At 38.4% G+C, this 19647-nt stretch overlaps 1 long non-coding RNA gene across 1 annotated transcript; it reads right to left on the bottom strand.

Annotated features, from left to right (window-relative positions):
• Positions 1-389: 389 nt before the first annotated feature.
• LOC135452357 (uncharacterized) lies at positions 390-2690 on the bottom strand. The gene is made up of 3 exons (XR_010441596.1): positions 2433-2690; positions 2217-2342; positions 390-1415 (listed from the first exon to the last, which is right to left on the bottom strand). It is a non-coding gene; the product is annotated as an uncharacterized LOC135452357 (long non-coding RNA).
• Between the last annotated feature and the right edge of the window lie 16957 nt (positions 2691-19647).

Here is a 19647-nt window from a genome sequence, read left to right as displayed (position 1 = left end):
TTTATGGCAACACTGGAACTCAGTGATCGTGGTAGAGGTAAAAAACAGAGCCAAACCAAAAATCTCCTCTGCCTGAGCTTTGTATCTCCAGTCACTGTTTCAAAGGAAGACAAATCTCTTTCCATTTCCCTGTCTATCACAAGTAATGGTGTTCTGCTCTGCATTTCCTCGTGTGTATATCATGTGCCCTCCCTTCATTTACTATATCTGTGCATCACTACTCCTACTGAGCATGGGCATTTCATAAAGGTAGTAATAAGTAGATTGTGGATGTTTATTAGGTGCTAATAAGAAAAAACAAAGAAATATTACAAAGAAAAATTTTTAATTGTTCTTAAGCATGTTGACATTCCAAAGTTTTCCATAAAATATGTCTGCCTATACTTGCTCTCAAATGGCACTAAATTCCACAGGTTGATTTAATCAAATTAATAATTTTAATTAAGTTATCAATTTATCCAGACACAAGTTCCCTGGATCTTGTATTTTTTCTCCACATTTGTTTTTCAGAAACAAATTACAATTTGTTTAGAAGGAATGCATGTAGCTATCTCAATAATTACATGACCCCTCTATGGCATCACATGCATGACCTTTGATACAACATAGCTTATTGTTCTCATTGTTTGTTGAAAATTTTGATGCTTCCAGAAGTACGTGAAAGTCAACATTTTTATCTGCCCCTTGCTAATTAATATCTAACCATATATCAACCGATTGTGCCGTGTTGGGCGGTTATGGAATTTTGTCTGCAAGTGTTAACTGATTTTAAACAGTGCCACACTTTGGGACTACTGAATGGTTTCTTCTGAACACTGGGCTTTATACAGCATTCAGAAACACCAACACAAATTCCTGCTTCCTATGAAATTAGCTTAACAAGGATTTGGGGAGTAACCATTTGCACTCCACGGCTGATGTGTGCGACCTTTTCATCCAAGCAATTATTTCTGAGAACAGAATGTTCATTCATCACGGAAAGAATTGAGGCAAAGTCAATTTCTACCACACATTTGGCCTGTTACATGACACAACCATTTGCTGTTTGGTTTTAGAAGTTAAGCATTACATAAAATCCAACAAGTGGTGAAGGTTTTTTTGGTCACCTCATGTAATCTATTATAATCTTAGGTTTTTTGCAATAATATCGTGTTATTGTTATAACAAAATATGTCAGAATCGGTATAAATGCTCTATAATAATTTTTCAGATATATTTGAAGGTATTCTACCAAAGAGAGCTTTTTATCATGCCAGGGTAGGTCAGCAATTTTTGCAAATTAGCAATGTAATTAAATGAGAACAGTCCTCCTGTGTAAATGTCATGAAGAGAATATTCATTACCAGGAATTCCATGTGCTTCAACATAACAGCATGTTTGGTAAGTTTCCTGAGGGTGGGACAATGAAGTTGAAACTGAAATGATAAGCAATAAAGGAGTTCTTAAAGAGTTCAGAAAACACATCCATGAAACCAAATTTACAGAGAAAGAGAAGAACACAAAAGAAAGCTATTCAAAATATATTTAAACTTGCAGAACTATCTCTCCCTGTGGAGAACCAAATATGATATTAAGCTTCTACAGGTGAACCTAGGTTATTTTCCCCACAGAAATAAAAAAAGATCATTACAATTTAGTACACAAATATAGCCACAGTTATATTCTTCAAAAACAGTCTACAAAGTTTTGTATTGATATGTTTCTCCCTTGTGCATTGAAGCTAAAAAGTTTGCTTGAAAGAGCATTTTAGACATCAAAGAGGATTCACCTTTGCACAGTTAAAAACAGTTTGTCTCATACAGTTCCTCTTACTGTAAAAAATGTACTGGTATGACAAATCCACTGGTTATGGAATAAAAGAGTATTGGGTTTAAGTGTCACATTTCATTAAGCTACATAACATTTGTACAACAGGACAACACATAGTAAGTTACAATTAATAACTTCACTTAGGTAAAGGAAACAAACCATTAGTGAGGTGAATTCATTTCACCTGATCTTACCAATTACTATATTGCATTCTTCCAGTCATTAATGCAAAATACGAATGAACTGAGCAGACTTTCAAAAAAAGAGCTGAACAGAAAGGTAGCTCCCAAAATTGATTAGGAGGGTATTAATGTTGAGGTGAGATGAGCCACTTTTCCAAAACCAGTATATCACTGCTGTGATAAACTGCATAGAGCAGAATAAACATTCTAGGAAGTTCTAATTACCTTAATGCTGAATTTCTGTGTAACCATATTTGTGATTCAAGTGCATCTGCCTTCATGTTCCCGTGCTCTGAATTCTGCCTCATGCTGGCATGTACACAGACTGCAAAGACGTCACATTGCAACAATCTGCTGGAAGAAAATAAAACAAATTCTTAGTCTCTTACTGCAAAACACAGTCCTCAGACTTCTTATAATGGCTTTCTGAACTCTTCCCACCTTGTTGCCATCTGTGTTAAAATGAGTGGATGCCAGAATTGGACATGGAGTGCTCATTTAATGCTTTATTCAGCAGTAAGGATCCTGTTCTTGCTTGATGCTTTTTGGCACATGCATCCATTTTCAAGGCTGCATCCAAGAGCTCAGTGAGGGTGGGTGGCCTGGAGATAGCTGGAGAAAAGAGTTACATCCTCACACCCCACTGCAGCTCCCATTTCTCTTTGCTTGAGCAGTTTGAGAGCAGAACAAGCTGTTCCACTGCGGCCAAGGAGGCAGGGAGGGGAAGAGGGAGAGGGGACTTTTGGTGCACAGAAGAGCAGGCTTGAGCTCAGTAGTTAGACTAGGAGCACCTGGGAGCTGCTTTTCTGAATTCAGCTGTGAGAGGATTATTCCACACTGCTCTGGAGAGACTGAAAGAGACTCTTCTTGCAAACTGAGGTTTTGACTTCCTCCGTCCTGCCATTTTGCTCTTCTAGGTAAACAAGCTTTGACTTTAGCTACTCTGGCTGTACTTCTCCCTATAAAGTTTTAACAGCCAATTATGATTAAATTCTTTTAAAAAGACATTAGAATAATGGATAAAAGTAAAATCTTAGGGGTATAGCCTAGTTGTTTATTTTAAATGTCATAAAATGTCTAAGGGTAAAGACTAGCAGAGGACTAAGAAATATATTATGACTCAGAAAGTTATGAAGACTAAATAAAAAAATACAAGTCAATGGTTATTTTGAACTGGGAAGTATATTAACAAGTAGAGATCCTAAGACCTACACCAAAAATGGGGTTAATTTAATCTATTTGCTACTCATCTGGAAAGGAAGCATTCAGTAGCAGAGACAACATAAATGGGAATTATGGGATCATTTAAAAAAGTCATGACTTAAAAAAAGCCCCAAGAGCAAACAAAACAAAACAAAGCTTAAAAGAAGCGACCAAAAAAGATGGTAGCTGAAATTCAGTGTAGGCAAGCATGAGGTAATGTGTACTAAAAGGAACAACTTGAACTACCCATATACACTTGATGGTTTGCAAAATCACTCAAGAAAAAGATCTAGGCGTTACTGCAGACAGCTTAATGGAAACTTCTACTCAGGGCACACTAGTGGTCAAAAAAAGCAAACAAAATGTCAAGCTATATTAAAGATGGATTGAAGAATAGTACTGGAAAGAACAACAATGCCACCAAATACATCAACCAAGTATTCTTCATTTTAAGATTAGGTTATTTGCTTTCGTTATATGAAAAGAAATGGGACTCACCTAGAAAAAGAAATTTAATTAGATTTTAGGGGCGTTGATAAAGTACAAAGTGAAAGATATTTAAAGGATATCAAAATTATGACATCCTTCAAATTAAGGTTTTATTTTTCTAAATAACTTCTCTATTTCTCAGTCCTTGAGGTTGCAAAAAGGTTAGCAGGAGCATATCTGTCCCTTTGTCGTATCTACTGAGATAAGTGACATACAGACTGTGGATGAGCTGCTTTTGAGCACGAGGCCTGAATGTAATTTCTGTGCTGCTCTAGAGGAAAATGCAAAGGGTCAGCTTGTCACAGAACCTCACTGCAGAGCCCAATTCAGTGCTGGGTCTTACCCAGCTTTGGCTCAGCTAATGCCTATACCCAGCACCTTGTGTTCAGTCCTTACCCACTTGCTCAAATTCAGCCTAGCACCCTAATTGAATTCTTTCCTCCTTTAATCCCTTTCTTCCCCTCAGCCCCTGCACTTACATCTCCAAATTACCCTCTGCTGATTCCACAGTCTCACACCAGTTACCCCCTGCTCCTCCCATGGCTTTTTAGCCCACTTTCCCCTCCTGCAGGCACGCTCCCAGCTCAGTTCCCCCAGTGTGAGCTGTCAGGATTACCAGCATAGTGTGTGCTGTCAGGATTACCAGTTTTGTCAGACCCCAGGAATTCCCTCCCCGCAGCACCCACAGGAACTTCTGCAGACCCCCAGCAGAAGCCCATGGTGCTGTTAATGTTATCAGTTACTATTCACAGTAAACATGAAAAACTACAATCAGAGGTTAATTGACAGCAGATGAATACCCCCTTCCACCCCTACACACACCACCCACCTTGGGGGCTTTATCTATGCATCAGTGCATAAATTGCTTAGATATTAATTAAGGCAGGAGATTTCTCTCCTAATTACGTGACAAGCCAAGTTGAAAGCCGGCCTGTGGATTAAGGACAATGATATACACCAACCTCTGTGGTTCTTAGGGAAGAGTGCCTGCTATAAATAGATGTTAGAATTGTAAATTTAACATTGTTTAGTCTGAGGATAAGTGAGGAAAATGGGAAACTCATTTGCTCAGCAGTAGCAGGGTGTGGAGTGTTGTTTTCTGCCCAGGATTATTTTTATTTTTATTACAAAACTCTTGAGAGCCTAGAGATGTCACAAGGTCCTTTTGCTGCTCTGGGCTGTGAAACCAGGAGAGGAAAATATGAACTTACACAGTTTTATATAACTTACAAATGTGTTTAGCATTTTCTGTGACAGCGAAGGCAGTCAAAAAATTTAACTGTTTCCTTTGTGAACTTTATTTTGTTTGTCTGGAAGTTTGACCTGCTTCAGAGCAGGGGCAGGACATTTTCCTACTCAAGCAAAATAATATCTAATTACAAAAAAAAGGGGAGGAAGAAAGAAAAACTGAAGTTATGCTATGAAATGGCACTATTACCTCTTTAACGGGAAGCATATGGAATAGTAGCATACACATAGGTCTGAGAGCCAGGAATAAATCAGTCTAGACACACTGATTCCAGCTGTGGTCCTGAAACAAGCTGTTAGGGCTAGAACCTGATTAATTCTAATGTCCATCTGGAGAGGATGATGAATGAAGGCAGAGTAGCTGTTGGGAGAACAAGGGTTACCCACTGAAATCCCTTCTGTCTAACAGGGGCTGCATCCACAGGCAGTATCTGAAATCAGGGTGGTACATCCTATGGAAGAGTGCCTTATCACATAGCCACATTCTCCTCATTATAGAAAAAGTAGCAGAGGAAATGTCTTCATTTAATCCTTTTTTCCACTTCTTAGTATGGCCTTCACATTGTTCTGCTTGTGCTTTTCCCATGGTTGTAATTAATGTGGTTAACTAATATTTATAGGCACCCAGAAGAGGGAAAGCCTATGTATTATCTATTTAGGGTAATTGCCTCACCAAAGGACCTAAATAAATATTGATACAATTTCAGAGAGCAAGGCACTCACTGCACTCACAAAAATACCTCCTCTCTTGATCCTGCCTTCACTCAAAACAATGACTCCATCACAATTGATCTCATATGAATAAATAACATTTGCACCTCCTTTACTGCTATCTTATTTTCTCACAGTAAGAGGATCCTAGTTTGTCTGTTTGCTGTAGCCTAAATTCTACCATCCTCAGACAAAACTCTTCCCTCCACTACACAGACTTTATTCACCAAAGAAAAACCTCCCAAAACCCTTACAGACCTTATGAAAGACGTTTTCACTCACTTGGGTTAAATGAGCACTGTGTGTTTTCTTTCTTCCTTCTTTTTTTTTTTTTCCTGGGGGTGGTGTAAAAAGTAATAAATGAATCATTTCAACTTTGGGCGAGAAGTTTAGGTGTTGTATTTGTACCATGCAACTACATAAACACAGAAGGAGCCAGTTAACCAATGAATTGCAGGAATGAGAAGCAGTGAGATGATCTAAAACGTTTTAACACATTTTCCATACACTGGCGCTCGGATTAGTTGTGTTTTGCTTTCTTACAACAGACACAAGTCAGTAAAAGTCCAAAAGGAAAGTCTGAGGTTTTATATTTCTGTTTGTGGTGCAGGAAAAGGGTTACGATCTCAGTGGTTGATTCAGTGAAATAACATCTCTTTTATACACATCTGCCTAGCAAGTAGGGCGGTAGTTGGAAATACCCAATCTAAAGCATTAAAGATTTGCTGGCAAATAGCAAGGCATTTTCTGCAGAGGAAAAGTTGTTATATTGAGTAGTCACTTTGAATGCTTAGGAGTTACAGTCAAATATCCAAACACTGTGGAGTTACACTGCATTTATTATTTTCTCAAGTATTTAGCACACTGGGAATGGACTCTGCTGCATATTTCATATCCAAGAAGACATGATAATAGCAGATTTAAATAAGAAGATACTTGGCAATGTCAATGGTAAGTGATATTTTTATAGCACATTATTTAGTCATCATGCAGTCAGCTCTTTTTACATGTCAGTATGTATTATTTTCAACTGCTTTTAATTTCAGAATTTAAAAGAGAAGAATAAGCAGATAAGAGGTATGTCACAAATTATGTTTTTGTCTGTCTATTCACTGTTATCACTGCTTTGTCTTTAAATTGTCTGAGAAATTTGAAGCAAACTATTATTGTTCAATGATCAGCATTATGAATTAAAAAAAAATCCTCTTCATGGAGTACCTTAATTTAGGACACTTCTGGTTTGCTGTAAAATATTTTTCCTCTTTCTCTTGATGTATGTAAAAGCCTGCAGAGTGGACCAGAGATGTCTGTGAGTTCACAGCTTTCTTCAGTTTTGAAGGCCCCTGTATACCTGCAATATTATAAGAGCCAGAAAAGAAAAAAAAATACATCAAGATCAAGTGATTCATTACTCAGAAACATCTTTAAAATGACAAAATATCTCATTGGCAATTAAATTTCATAAATAAGATTAATTAATTTCAAAAACAGATAGAAAGGAGAAAGTATGGGGTTTCAATTAATTTTTTTTAGCTTCAGCTAAGCCCATTTTTTTCCAGAATTTTCTTTAACCTTTCTACTCATTTCCACCGTGCTGTGTAACTGAAGGCTATATTATTTGAATATTTTATTTTTCTTTAAAGAAGCAATACAGAAAAATGTATTCCTCCATGAGAACTAGATAGGACCAGTACCTAATATCTGAAAACAAATTTTCCAATAATTTTAAAATTGAACATTAATATGATTGTCTACTACAGTTACAGAATGTAGATCCAAGCAAGACATTCAAATGCAGTATTTACTCAAATCTCTGTATGAACTAGCCTATACAGGAAATCAGCAAATTGCTCCTGAGTCTGAGTCTCAAAGGGAATACGTATTTGTTTAGTCATGTATTATAAATAACATCTGTAGACTTGAAACCCTGCCAGCATTATTAATGCAGCGTTCACTTAATAGGATCCGTGATTTTGCGCCTCATTAGTGACTGATTGAGGCAGTGTGAGCCCGCAGAAAGAGGTGCAGGCTGGTGCAGCACAGGGTGTAGGTGCTGTGCTGGCCCTGCTGCCAGTGCAGCCTGCTTGGTGCAGCTGGGGAGCCCAGATTGGGGAGCTTGGATTTGGGAGCCCAGATTGGGGAGCCCAGATTGGGGAGCCCAGACTGGGATCTCAGATTTGGCACCCAGCTCCTGGCCAGCAGAGCCTTGGGATGCTGCAGGGTTTGGAGCAGGATTGGTGCCAGGGTGGAGTGGGGACAAAACCCTCCCCTGTTTCCCCACGGTACCAGCCTGGCATAAAGGTGTGGGGCTGTCAAATTGCCTCCATTTGTGCTGAAGGACTGACCTGACAGGCAAGGTCTCTATGCTTTTACAGTTCCTGGCTCTCAGAGAGCACCAAGGCTGTGATCTGCTGCTTTATTTGCCTCCTGCTGTTATAATATTTCTGCTCTCTGTATTGCAGTGTGGCACATACTGCACCCTGTGAGAGAGCTTGCCTGCCTTATCATATGGAATAAGCTTTGTATGCAATAGATTCTGCTTAACAGGAGGTGGGTTGCAAGGATATCATTACTTGACAACAGCAAATTCTTGTTGTTTTCTAAGAATTAGAATGTTTCTAGCTATTAATTATTTTGTGCATTGTCCCTTTAAAAAAACAAACAACAAACACTTAATTATCTTCCAGTACTTTTCATCAGAGAAATTCTCACCCCACACGTCCAGAAAAGAAGGTGACCACAAAGCCATACCCCTCTTTCTTTGATGAGGACAAGGATTTAGAAGTGAGGAAAGCAAACCTTGAGTCAAACCAGCAGGTCACCATCAGAGCTGGAAGGAGATCTCCAGACTCAATTAGAATGTTCAGTCAAAAAGGAGCTGGGGCAGATTTTTACTGCTTTATAGTGCATTACATGTGGTTGGTAAGATTCAGTTATGGGTAGTTTACTTCTTTGCCCAAGATTAATGCTGAGCCTAAACTGATATTGTCAAAGTCTTAACATTTTTCCGATACCTATTTTATGTATTTAGGGTCCTTTCCTTAAGACAGAAATAAGAAAAAAACCCTCAGCTTATGCAACCCTCAAAGGTCTGGGTATTCTTGAGTGTTTATTTGAGTTGAGTCTTTAAAGATTCAGTCAATGAATAAAAAGACAACATTTATAATCAGTTTAAAAGGTGTTGAAATAAAAAAGAAAGAACCAGAGAAAAAAAATCCTGGGTAATATTGGTGGTCATATTTTTGTATTGGAACATGATTTTGGACAATTACTTGGGAGTTAAATCCCAGAAGAGACTGCTTCTTTTGGGAAATCCAACTGAGACAAAGAATATAGCATCAGTTCTTATGAAAATCATAATCAGGTATTCTCTGGATCAAAAATGAGCATACATAAGAAAAGGGCACCTGAAAATTTGTTTCCCTGAGCACATCTGTGCTGCAGGGTTGGGGTCATTCAGTGGCCAGGTGCACCAAGGCTGCTCTAGGAGATGGATTGTGCTGAACCTCAGCACATGTTTCACAGCAGCTCTTTGAGTGTCTCCAGCCTTTCCACAGAGTCAGATCACAAGTCAGCCCTGGGTCTGGAGGCCCAAAGTCTGTCCCACAATCCAGTTTATAGCTGCTCTTCCATGATTCCTTTCACTCCATGGTCCTCCTACTCATGTTCATAAAAAATTCTAAGGAAGTGATCATAACTATTTACTGTGCCATAACAGAAATATTGAAGCTCTTTAGGGCCAACACAGAATGAAGGCAAATGAGGACACAGTGATGTTTAAAAGAAATGGTAACTAAGCAGCATAACAATCCGTCTGAGTGTATAGCAAGTTTTCAAGACTGGTGTAATAATGTCTTTACATTCAGATTTGGTACTTATTTTAAAAGATAAACTTTAGCTAGAGTAGGAATTATTTTCATCAGTACAAATTACAGGTTAACATTTTATCTTCAACAGGTTAATCATGCTAGCTAATTAGAACAACAACTGCTGGGCTTGAGAACTGATTCTGTAGAAAAATCAAAACCCAATATCAGGAATCCTCAGCTGAGATCTCTCAGCCACTAGCTCTAAACTGCTTAACATTAGATAAGCTCTGCTCTGGAGGTGTAGGCTGATTTCAAAATGTGGAAGCAGAGTAATCTCCCACAGACACTAAATCCTCGACTGGCTGGGATGCTGCAGCTGACCCCAGCACCATTTATCACACGTATGACCATCAGATTTTATGAAGCACTAGAAACATTATGTTTTATGCCTTACCAGAGACCTATTTATGTCCCAGATTATATTATACTGGTATCCTCATGGGAAACCTGTAAAATACCCTGATTTTTCTCTATTGTTGGTGAGTGGTCTATGTGGTGTGCACTGTGACTAAAGTCAGTGTTAAAAGTTATAGTATTGCCAAAAAACAAGAGAGCTGCCATTGGAACTTTATACTGTTATCTTCAACAGCACAAACAAAACCTGTCTGCTCAGCTTCATTCTGATTGTCATAGCCTTAGAGATAAGGCACAGCAGCAGAAATGTGAAGGGTCCTCAAGACTTTTCTAAGGCAGAGTTAAGAAGCAGCCTGTGTTAAGTAGCTTTGCCTCTGCCAAGCTCCAGGGATGACAAATACTCAGAAATAGCTACTGCTTAAGCCTTGTGCTTAAAATGACAACTCTACAAATGTGGTAAAGTCATTTTATTCAGACACCAGTATCCAAGAGAAGAGGTTGTGGAATTCATCACCAATCACTGACAAAGCCAACTGAAAAAAAACCAAAGAAACAAACAAAAAAGCCCAAACTAAACCATAACAACACCCCAAAACACTCTGCAATACCTTCTCCCCCCCAAAAGCCCTCACAGACAACCCAACCCAACCAACCCAGCCACCCAGAGAGCACCATGCCTGTTACCTGTGAAGGGCTAAGGGATGACAAGCCCCTGGCTCTGGTGAGCCTGAAATCAGACTGCTGGAGCAAGTGGTGCCTGGACCAGAGTGTGAAATATGGAGCAAATTCTGCCACTGGTTCTCAGGTGGACTAAGAATATTCACGTTTCCAGTACTTCCATTCATTCACATCTGTTCAAGGAGTAAAGAAGGCAGCAGCAACAAAAACGACAAAATCCAATATGAATTCACAATAGCAGGTTAAAAAAGGGCAGGTCTAAATACACCTTTTAAATGAACTCATGAAAAATACAGAGAAATTTTTAAAATAATTTTTGTAGGTAGAGTAAATTCAGTTTTCTTTTGCCGTTTATGTTTTTTTCCTTATAAATCATAGTTTGGCTATTGATAATTCTCCTTTCATTCAGCCTAAAGGGGCCTTTATGTATGCCTACTGTTTAGGGAACTATAAATTAAAGGAAATACTAAGCCAGATGAAAAAGGAGCATTATGTGGAAAGAAGGTAAAGTCATAACTTTTAAAAATATTTGTTTAAATTCGAATGACACCATACAGGAGAGCTCACATAATGCTTTTACTACTCTGGTGCTGCATTAAGTTATAAACTGTGTATTGGTCAATGGTTTAATAAAAGAGATGGACCTTTCCTTCAGTACTAGATATTTAGCAGCTTCATAGTTCACATAAATATTTAGTGTTTCTCAAAGGCCAGCATAATGTCACACACAGTCTAAGTACACACTATAAAAATATTATAATAAAAATACAGCACACAACACTTAGCTGAAAGTGTACAATTTTTGCCTCATGCACCTCTCCATGGCTACAGCCAACAAATTTTACACTCACAGTGCTGGACTTTTTCAATCACACACTCTTAACACAATCACTTTTGTAAATCACATGGGCTACTTTGTAAACAAAGCATTGTATGCATAAAGTAACATATTCTTTATGGAGTTCAAGGATATGTTCTCAAAATGAGGTAAAAATACTTTTTATGGGCGTACACTCACTATTAGATCCTCTTGCATGGACCTATATAAGCAGTATTTTACTGCTCATCTCTGGGGCACTGCAGGAAGAGAGGTCAGTAATCACAGAGTGGGAGTGCAAGTCATGAAACACAAATGTTTCTGGCAAGACACGGTCTAGGAACTTTCACAGGAAAGCAATTCACTTGAAAATAGTCTAGGAGGTTGCAGAGCTGGATACTATCATAAAATAGTCAGGTAATAAAGTTCACAAAAGGAAGTGAGTTTTTTCAAAAAGGATCTGAAGCAAAAGGAAGAGTTCCAAACATATAAAAGCAGTGTGAAGCTGAAAGGAGGGGCAGAAGACAAAAAGATAAACGTATGCAGAAGGTAGAGGATGACATCAGTACAGAGATCAATGACAAAAGTATTCCACTGAGATGTGAAGATCAGAATATTTTTCCTAGTACAAGAACTGAACAAATCTTAGAGGCAACAAATTTCAAACAATTACAAGGAAGTACATTTATATGTAACACATGAAACTCATTGCCTGTGCATACTCTTGAAATCAAAAGCTTAATGGGAACCAGAAATGGATAAATTACAGTTCTATTACACAGGATTCATTTCATGTGTAGAAGGGAAAAAGTATCTTCGTGCTTCCTGGCATAAGTTAGGTACTAAGTAATGAAAGGAATTAAAAAGAGATTTACCTAATTTGACATTATGCAACACTTATCCAAGATGGGGCAGCTGTAACTTCTGCTAAAACAAGACTATCATACCATATAATATAATAGAATATAATATGATATAATATAATACAATATAATATAATATAATATAATATAATATAATATAATATAATATAATACAATAAAATATAATATAATATAATATAATCATATCATATTGTCATATCATATCATGATATATCCAAGCATTTTGGAATAAATATACAAAACCTCATAGTGCCAGGCTACTCTACCAAGGTAACTCTTCCTGAAAGCAAGTTCTGTCTTGATTTTTTTTTTTTAAGTTAATACCTTTAAAATAATTGCTGTCAGTTATTGCCGGAGAAGGATACTGGATTAGCTGGGCTAATATGGTGACTCAACATGCCATGTTGCTATGTTTTAATGGATGGAAGGGCAGTGGGAAAGTCATGAAAGCCAAGACAGAGATGACTAATCCAGCCTGGCTTAGCAGCAGGGAGAGGATGGATTGTCCTGTGCAACATAACTGTAGTGTGGAACATGGCAAATGTGAAAACTGTGGCTGTGTTTAAGGCAAAAGTAAATTATCAGTTTGCTGAACAATATAAGGACAGGAAAAAACTTGAACACTCCAAACTATTGGCTTGCTTTCATATGAACACAAGCAGTGTTTGGGGTTGGGTGGAGATCAGGACTGAGGCCGTTCCATCATTACTTAAATCTGCTTTGCCCAGTACTAATGTCCTGTTTAAATTTATACATTCCTTTTTGGAAAAGGTTATCACCAGTAGCAACAGGCAAAATATTTAGTACTGAATAGTCTGCATATTTGTCCTCTAGAACCCAAACCTGTGCATGTGGAAAATAATTTGGAGAAAAGAGGGGTTAGCTCCTGTATCTGCTATAGTTCCAGACACATCCTGATTTTAGTCATGCAAAAAAGAAGAATTGCCATAACTATAGAGTGCAGTGGCTCTTCTCTTGCCTTTACTCATTGCCAGTAGATCATAACTCCAGACATCAGAAGAGTTACTCCATTTTATGGTAACTATCCCATGGCAGGAGTATCATTCTACCTGTAAACGACATTGTTTGACTTTCATTCAGGAGCAGGAGTTTCTGCCCCTTCTGTAAGCTATTCCCTTTAACCACAGATATATATTTTCATCAATTCACCTCTTGGGGTAAAACCTCTGACTGAAATCAAAGACAAAACAGCTAACTTCAAAGGGCTCATGGTTTCTGCTGCCTTCTTGTTCCACACATTCATTATGGTTTAGATTTTAAGTATTTCCTTTTATTTGTTTGAACACTTTATTTTATCACATTCTTTTCCTGTACCTCACATGAGAAGGAAATAAAGAAACCACACTGATTTGCCTTATATTTCCTATCATCTCATAAACTTTTATCAATGTAGTTCCTTTCTGCATAGGGGAGTCCACATAATTTCAATCTTTTAATACAAAATTCCAGCCTCCTATCAGTGTTCATTGCCCTTTTCCTGCTACAATACCTTGGAGCTAAGTAATGAAGATTGACCACAGTATCCAATATCAAAGCATACCATTAATGCAAGAGGCAGGCACAGCAGAGCTTCTCCCTCTCCTTTTCCTCATAGCTTCTAAAAACCTGCTTTTCTGTTCACCACTGGGCACTGAACAATTACTGTACAGAGAAGATGGAAAAAAATGAAAAGGTTAGAGTAAAGCAACATGAAAAAACAGCCCCTCCTTGTGATATTTATGTTTCTGCTGCTGGCCCTGGCAGAAGCCCAGACTTGGAATGAACAAAACTCCCAGTGGCTTAGGGACTACATTATTCAGCCCATAGTCAGGAAATGCAAAAGCATGTGACAATGGGAAGAAATAAAGCAAGCTTTCCAATGCTTTTGAGCTTCCAGCTCAATCAGCTTGGATCAGAACTCAGGGACTGTTGAGATTTTGTGTGAATGAGTTCTCTATTGCTAAACAAAAACATGTGTGTGTTGTAGTGAAAGACAGTAAAGTGGTAAACAGTCTGTGGCTTTGCTTCCTTGTTGATATTTCTTTTTTGCAGTACTAGCACTACGTATAAAACCCCATTTTATGTACAAGGCCACTGTGCTCTCTCTTCAAATACAGTAACAAACTCTTCCCAAAAATAAAGAATCAGTTCCTTATTTCTCCTCCTTTCCAGGAAAGCTACTTCATAATTGTTGATCACTACTCAGTGCCAAAGCTTTGTTCTTGTGAAAGAGTTGGGTAATGTTCCATGTCATTTGTTAACCAGTGAGTCAGGTAAAACCTCTGTCCTTTAGAGAAGATTTCTTTGGGGACCAAATATCCCAATGACATAGATGTTAGGAAAACTATGTCAAATTCTCTCGATACATGTTTAAAACAAAATTGTATGGACAGAGCATTCCAGGATTCTTGTAGACACTGTACAGAGCAGAGATTTCATGTTCCCTTTTTCTCCCAGTATGGAATCATTCTCATGGGAGAGATATTTGTCTTTACAGTCTATGTTTTACCTAGAAGCCATAGGATGACCAAACATGAGCCCCTCTCCATGCAATATTTTAAATCTCTTCTATAATTCCTCTCTCTCCTTTGCAAGGTTAGTGACAGAGCAATAAAACCAGAACATTCAAGACACAGAACACAGAGGGCAGCAGGTATCTAGGCACTTTCATATTGACCATTTCCATGACCAGACAGGGCCAGGTTTATGATTACATTTTCCTGAAAAGTATGAGATTTATGGTTTGTGAGAACACTCCAAAGAGGCCTGACTATTTCAATAAACTAACATTAACCGTTTCAGATACAATGTTTTCTTTTATGGATTTTTTTTCAAATTAACAAACACCCTATGAATCTTATCACACGAATTCATTGACAGCAAGCAGGTTTTTGCAGCAATTTTGTTACCTGTCTGTCTGAACACAACTGAGCATCAACAGGTGGGGTCTGACATGATCTGTGTGATAAACAACAATTTTCTGAGTCCCTAATCAGGTGGAATCACAAAGTTGTAGTCTAGCCCATAAAGAGGAAAGTATTTAAGTACTGGGAAATCAAAGAGATTGTGTTCATGGTGAACAATACAGGGGTCTTGCATTCAAAAGTTGCACCTCTTATGTTTTGCTCCTGGAGCAGAATTTGTCTACAGAACTCTTACTAGTTTAATGTTAAAATATCAGCTGAAAAATACAAGAAACTTTCTTGCCCTCTCAGCCTCCAACAGAACACCTTCACTGGATTAGCACAGACTCTGCTGTTGCCCCAGCTCCCCTCAGGTGGGTTTAACATGCCTGAACCCATCAAACCTTGGACCAGAGAGCGATGGGTGAAAACAAATGGCACAAAATCCTTAAATGCTGCTATGTCTGGGTAGCTGGGAGCCTGCTGGAAACAGCTTCCCCAATACTGCATCCCATTGCTTTTGTTTATCTAGCCTTGCTGACATTTTCCTCAATTAGGAAACAATAGCTCCGTTCCAATGTACTGAGCACAATTACTGAAACTGAGTCACGTGGCACCAGGAGAGTGTGTTTTCAATTATTCACTCTGTCTTTTTTTGCCAGGCCTATGAAGAGGAACAGCCTTCTGCAGGAGTCAGGTTTGTCTGCCTCGCTGTTGTAAGTTCCTCCTTTAAATTTTTATTTTACCATTAGAGTTTTTTTAATTATGATTTTTAATTCTACTCTCTGAGAGTTTCTTACTCTTTATTAGAAAACTTCCAAATCTTTAGCTCTACCTGCTGTGGGGAAACCCTAGACATCTGCAACACTTCAGTGCTAATAGTACTGCGCAGCAATGAATCTGAGTAAGATCACAAGATCTAGACTAAATTAGGATGCAAGATCTAGATTAAAAGAGGATGCTGCTAGCACTTGGTAATGTACAACTCATCTTGTTCTTGCTAGTAAAGTCCTGTATTTCCTACTGTCTGGTTAACAGCAGAGCATTCGCATTCAATCTGGGAGCTACACCAAATTATTTGTATCTTGTAAATTCTTGGTTTAATATCCAACCAAAAATTTGAACCAAATGGCTACAGCTCAGATCATGTATTTTGTTTGCAGAAGACAGTCTGAGTTTGGGCTTTTAAGATTTAAGGCTGGAAAAATAAAGCTTGGGGGGAAAAAAATGAAACATAGAAGGAACATTTGGTTTGCATTACAAACCACAGACAGCTTCCATCAGGCAAGCTGGAGGTATAAGAATGGCAAAAGAAAATGACAAGCAATGAGTACACTGGAGAAAAAGATGAATGGTTTGGAGAATTGACTTTGAAGTAATTGTCCATGGCCATCAATATCTCAAATTAAATTTAGTGGAAGATGGCAATGAATCATAAAGCTTCTCTGGTACTTGTGATATTGTATGCTGTGTAAAACAGCTTTTCTGGTTATTTTTATTGGAAAGCTTATAGAGTATGTTTTTGGTACCTCTTATATTTCTGTCACTTATGCAACCCTGAATCAGCAGCTCTGGAAAGAATATTGCCTTAGTTAGGACTTGTGATCTAATACTTAAAGCAAGAGCAAGTTTTTAACTGGAAGTCTTCAGGTCTAGTGGGTTTATTTTCACGTCAGCCCCTGCCTCACTGTGGGATTGGGTAAGTCATTCAGGGTTAAACTTGGCCTTTGAGTGGATGGAGCTCTCATGGGGGCAGGGGAGGAGGAAACAGCTGATGGAGCAGGGCAAAGAGTTCTCTCTGCATAAGATAAAATTCCTCAGGAGCATTACAGGGGGACGGGAAAGCAGGATGCACTTAGACCCGTGTTTCAACAGGTGCTTCCATCGTCCCTGCATCCCAGATGTTTAGCAGAGCCAGAGAGGCTCCTCTTGGACATTTGGTACAGATGGCAGTTCTCCCTTCAGCCCACTAGCTTCAGGCAGAGCTAGAAAGGACTTCATTCTAGCATGCCAGTCTCCAGAGAGCTGCATTCTGACCATTAAGCTATCAAGTCCTCTGCTTATCCAAATGCTCAATAGCTCTTTTAAAATTCTTCCTCTTTGAGAAAAGCAAGAGTGTGTTTAATGTTGTGCAAAAATGAAATACTTGAATGAAAAGTGTTCTTTCTTTTAGTTTCCCCACATAGGCAGGACTGTTTAGGTCTGAATGTGCAGCTTGGGTACATTTGTGGTGGTGTTATCAGTGTCTAAAAGCAATTTCCAGTATCACTGATCCCTATAGCAGATTTTCAAGTGATGCACATTCCACTCACCTCCAGCTCTGTTGCTTCCTACCCAGGTGCAGAGAGTAGAGACTTGCAGAAATTCCCTTCATCCCAGCCATTCTTTCTTTTTCAGCTCCACATTCTGGTCTAATGGGCCAGATTGCATTTTTACATTTAGACATACAAGAAACACAACATCATAGGCTTTAACAAGATTAATTTCCAAATACAGTGGAGATGCTAACAGTGGGGATTTCCAAGTTCAAAAATTTAGTTCATGTATATGATTGTAGACTAGGGCTTTAGGCTTATCAAAACACTAAAAGGTGCATTTTTAAAAAGTCACAAACAAGATCTCCAAACCTTACATTCATGTGCTCTGTGTCACAGGAAGAGAGCGTGGCTGTACTGCAGGGCAGCTCTCAATCACACCAAACTCATCATTCATAAGAGAGGCTGCTCTGAAAAAAAGAAAAAAAGTAGAATGTTCTGTGAATTGAAGGGGATGGAGAATATGCAAGTCCAGTTTGACCCTGAAAGCTTCCCCCATGCCAATTCAGGGAGGCTGGGAGCCCAGTGACCTCCATTCCCCTGCTCCAATCCAGCGGAGTCAGACTCTCACAGGAGCAGAGAGGATCCCCAAGACACACAGAGAGGGGCAGAAACACACCAGCTTTGGGGAACTTGACATATTCTGGCTACTTTCAAACTTTGCCCTGAAATAGTGTCTTGCAAGGAAATCCCTGGAGTTCCAATAATCAGGGAACGAGTTTCTGAAGCATTAGGGATTTTTTTTTGGGAAAAGAGACATAAGGGCTGAGCAATAATAGGACTGGTGTGATAGAAAATATGATGGAAAGCTGAAGAAGTATTACCGATGCAAAAACACCAGAAAAGACTGCACAAATAAACATCCTTCTCCCTGGGACATCTCTGCTGCACCTGAAAATTATTTTGTTTTCACAAATTCAAGCAAATTCAGATTCATGCTGAAGTGTGAATTTCTCCAGCAATGCCATGTAGCTCCTTTAGGCAGATGCTCAGTGGCATAGTGTTTATCATCTGCTTTTGTTCTTCCTGTTTAATTGTATAAGGAAAAAAACCCCAACAAAAATAATCCTGCAGCTTTATTACCAGGCTGAATTGGATTTATTATCCTGGCTTGGTCTGAGTTTGTAGGCCTGTGTTTATTATTGTGGCTGCAAGGAGCCTTTAGAAAATCTGCCTTCTTTCTGTCTGTATCACCAGTGAAACTTCAGGTACAAAATGCATATATACATATCTTCTTAATTCTGCATAGAAACATGGGAAAAAACCCCAAACTAAATGCAACAGCCCAGTTAAGAGCACAATGGACAAACTTTTTCTCTCAATAGGATACCTGAAAATGCTTTTCAAACTACATTGATTTTCAGTTTTGTGTATAACACCTACAGCATCTTTGATTTATGCAAGTACTTACATTTCAATCGGTATCTTCTCTAGACTGGCAACACTGGTATCAGTTAGGTTCTGTGAGGAGAATAGAAAAGTTTGTGTAGTAAATATTATGATAGAACTTAGGTGAGAGAGTCAAACTAATTAATTTAGACATCCTCTTGTTGAAATTTTAAGCTGACACATACCTACCATAGCATTTCTAGAAAAAAATTTTTGAGAGAGTTTTAACTACTTTGTTATCTTAAAATGCTCATTATGTTACTCATTTTACAAAAGCTCCAAATTTTGCTATATTTTGATTGTATATTTTTTTCCAGTTTATCTTAATTTTATATGTTGAATCATGTGCTGAAATAAACCATTTCTGTAATAGGACACTTTTTGATTGATGTACTGGAGGTGTATTCCTTTATAGAATTCAATCCCTAATCAGATATTCACATCTTAAGTGCTTCACTGGATCCCTCTGTTACTCTTAAATGCACAGTCTAAAGTGAGTTCTGGTTTGCAAAGGTGGAAGCTTTATGGCAGCCTGACATCCCTTACTCTCTCAAGGCTAAGATTGACTTTTGCTAAACCACTTAAAACTCGGATGTGCCAGGCAGAGAATTTAGAGTTGACAATTTGATTAATCTTCTTTGAATTATAGTGGTTTCATGAATCAAACTTCAGAAGGAGCTTCTTCTTTCCAAATAATATTAGGAGGATAGAGTAATGCTTTTAAAGTATCTTCCTTTTCAATTTGGGATTTCAACATGCAAATTCAGCAGATGCCCAAAGCAAGCAGACAATGGCA

This window comes from Zonotrichia leucophrys, chromosome 10 (assembly GCF_028769735.1).
Source record: "Zonotrichia leucophrys gambelii isolate GWCS_2022_RI chromosome 10, RI_Zleu_2.0, whole genome shotgun sequence".
Classification (NCBI taxonomy): Eukaryota; Metazoa; Chordata; class Aves; order Passeriformes; family Passerellidae; genus Zonotrichia; species Zonotrichia leucophrys.
This window is presented reverse-complemented; position numbering and strand designations above follow the sequence as displayed.